A 3,314-nucleotide genomic window follows, 5' to 3' on the forward strand; every position below is an offset into this window, starting at 1 on the left:
AAACTTGATCTAAACTGCCAGGTTGGTTAGAGTTGCACTTAATGCTACAGAAACACATCATTATTGATATACACAAGCACTCTTAAAAGTGGTAATTCCCATAGGTCACTGCAAGTCCTTTAGGTCCTTGTTAGGGCTGTCTTTGGTTTTACCAGAAGTTAGTTGTGCTAAACCCTGGCTAGTTCTGGTAAGGAATGGCTCTATACTTGCTGCTTACTGAAGAAAGACACATTCATAAATGCAGAGGTCAAAAGCAAACAGCAAATCATACAGGAAATACTCAGCTTATGTTTTTGCTCAGGCTTTGCTTCTACTTGAAATGAAATGTGCTGTTGTGCGTTCTGTTCATGGTACAGTCTGTTGGAGTCCGAGTAGACCTTAGCTACTGCTGTTGATTGACATCAGTTGTGTGCATTTCATAGGCACTAATGTTGTATTGGATTTTGTGTTACCAGAAGATAAGGCAGAAGCTGAAACTCATTTCATTTGGGGAGAGGGAGAACAACGGTTTAGCTCTCTGTGTCAAAGCCACCAGGATGGATTTTTATTGTCATACACTGTACTGATTGGTTTAGCTGGTAATTTTTGTTTACAGCCAACCCAGTGTATTTAATATTTAGCGTTCAGATTTAGCAAAAGCAATTTCTGCTTTTTCTGTGCAAGGTGAACCCTTGAATTTGCACTCTCAGTATCACTTGCAGGAAACATACAGTTGAGAGGTGCTCTCAGGGATTAACACATGGCAGAATTAGGAACTGAAAATGAAGCCTGTTTTCTAACTCTTTGTACTTTATTATGTATATGTGTATAAATATGTGATATTTCCATTAAAAGAAGCACAAGCTGTGAACTTATTGGAGACCTTATTCTTCAGAGAGATTGAGCGTTGTTGCCTTTGACTTTTCACGAGATCAAAAGTGCACCCACTTTCACCTGTGAACTAATCACTAACATCTGAAAGCAGTTTGATTCACCTGGGAGGAGCTGACTTCCACTCCCTGTGAACGTTTCTCAATGAATAAAAGAAAACCACAGCATTTGCCTGTACATTGGGCTTCAGTTGGTGGTTTCTTTTAAAGACAACAGTTCCTTATATGACCTGCAGGCACATATTTTTACTGCAAGTAGATGATGCCCTGGTATCACTAGAGGTGGTGAGAGTGAGTTTTCTGTAGCTGTTTAAGGCTTTCAACTTGGCCAGCTGGGAGCTGCTGGCGCAGAGCTCTCGTGCACTGTTTCTTGTGCTGTGACCCTGTAGCTCCTGCCATCTGACGCTTGGGGGGAGCCTGATGGGCTGAATTACTTCTGCAGTAAGCAAGAGGGATTTAAAATAATGATGATGGAAAGTGAAATCCCAAATGCTTCCTAACACATGCAAAAATGCTATTATACTCACTTTTCTCTTGAAAGCTATACTATGGCAATGAAGAGACTACCAACTCCAGTGGACAGCTTTTCAGGCAGGAACACAGACTTATATGTAATTGGCTCTCTGTGCCACTGTATAGCATTCGTTTAATTTTTGTGCCAATGAAAACTGTTCCTTAGGCCTTGACAAAAGTCCTTACTGGGCATCTCCATCTCCTTTTTTTCTGGAAATGTTCTTTATAGTCCTGTATGCTCACCTTGTCCTATTAAGGGATAGAACTTACAGCAGCTGTGAAAGATGCCTTGCAGAGAAAAATGGCATATAGATATATAATATCTTCTGTGGGCTTTTTTTTTTTTTCCTTTTAAATATATACATTTCATCTGGAAATTTCCAAAACCTGTAACAGAAATTAGGGTCCAATATACCAGTATACCAATATACCAATATGCCAGTTTTCAGGTGGTCTGAACTGTAACCTTTTTTCTTTCTTTCTTTAACTCCTGCTGGGCAGCTGGGTTTTGCTCAGGCTGTTATTGTGCCTTACAACCAAAATGTCACAGTTCTGTTAGACTCCTGGAGGCTGCAAGCAGGAAGCGAGCTGAGAAGGGTTGTCCTGTCCCGCTCCCCTGTCCATATACTCTTGCCCATCTGCTGGGTTAGTATTCTGCCAATTTAATGATCAAAACTAGCTCACTGTGTCAGTGCTGGGGAGCCCAGTAGGGAAGGGGAATGACCATCTTCTTCAGTACCGTTGAGCTCAGCCAGTTCTACCAGGCTGTGCAAGAAGATGGGCATGGCATGGCTTGGGCAGCTCCAAATAAACGCAACATTGATACCCTCTTAGAGGCATTTTTGGTGCTACATAACCCCAAAGAAAGCTTGGGCTAGTTTTCAGATGTTTGGGAAACTTATAGCCTCCACTCCTCTTGCATCCCTTCCTTTGAGCCTGCTTTGGAAGGATTGAATGAGCACTGGAACACAGAGCTGCCTAATGGTACTCACTGACTTCAGCCATAAAGTAAGAATTTTAAGAAGTGGGAATTGCCTTACATTTTCCTTTTCTTTTAGTTTAAATTAACACAGGGAAAATTACAAACAAGTGTGGTCATTTGGGTCATCTAAAGAGCCTCTTCATTACTTAGCTGATTACCCAGCAAGAGGGTATATTCAGCAGAGATACCAGCTGATGAACCACCCAGTAATCATCTCAAGGCAAGCAAAAACTGGATTGACAGTTCTGCATGCTCTCTGTGTAGTAACTTTTGCAATTAAATCTTTGATTTCCAAGTCTCTGGAAACTGCTAAACAGGTATTATTAGAAAAGTATCCTGGGCAGCTAGTGGAGTGGACAAAACAGTGACAGGGGAGGAAGGAAGGAAAAATATGGTGATGGTTATGCTGTGTCTCTGATTTAAAACAACATGGGCTTTTGAATCATTTTTTTCTTACCGTGTAGACAAGAGGTAAAAGTAGCAATAAAGGTTTGGTTTGATCTGCTAAGGAATATGTTATTTAAAAGGATATGATTCAGTATGAGCCGCGTTCAATGACTTCAGTTTTTTGGAAACTAGCTTTCTTAAATGTTTTGAGTAGCTGCTTTTGAACACATTCACATACTTTCCTGACTTCAAGATATTTGGTTTGTACACCATATGCAAGCATATTTACTTACTTAATTTGAGGTAATGATACAGATATTAAAATGGTTTAAACTTCTTTTTGTTTTGTTAATGAAAATCCTGCAAAATGCCACAGCAGTCATAAGAAGACAAGTGTTAATGTTACCAAAAAAACTCCCCAGACCTTCAGTCTTTGGAATTATCAATTGCCATGGTGTAAAGCAGCTGTAGTGAATATCCCACAGAACAGGATATGCGGAAAAGAAACAAAAATAGGAAATAACTAACATGCAGAAAATCTTTTGCTGAGTGGGTAAAGTATC

Source organism: Rhea pennata, chromosome 2 (assembly GCF_028389875.1).
Source record: "Rhea pennata isolate bPtePen1 chromosome 2, bPtePen1.pri, whole genome shotgun sequence".
Classification (NCBI taxonomy): Eukaryota; Metazoa; Chordata; class Aves; order Rheiformes; family Rheidae; genus Rhea; species Rhea pennata.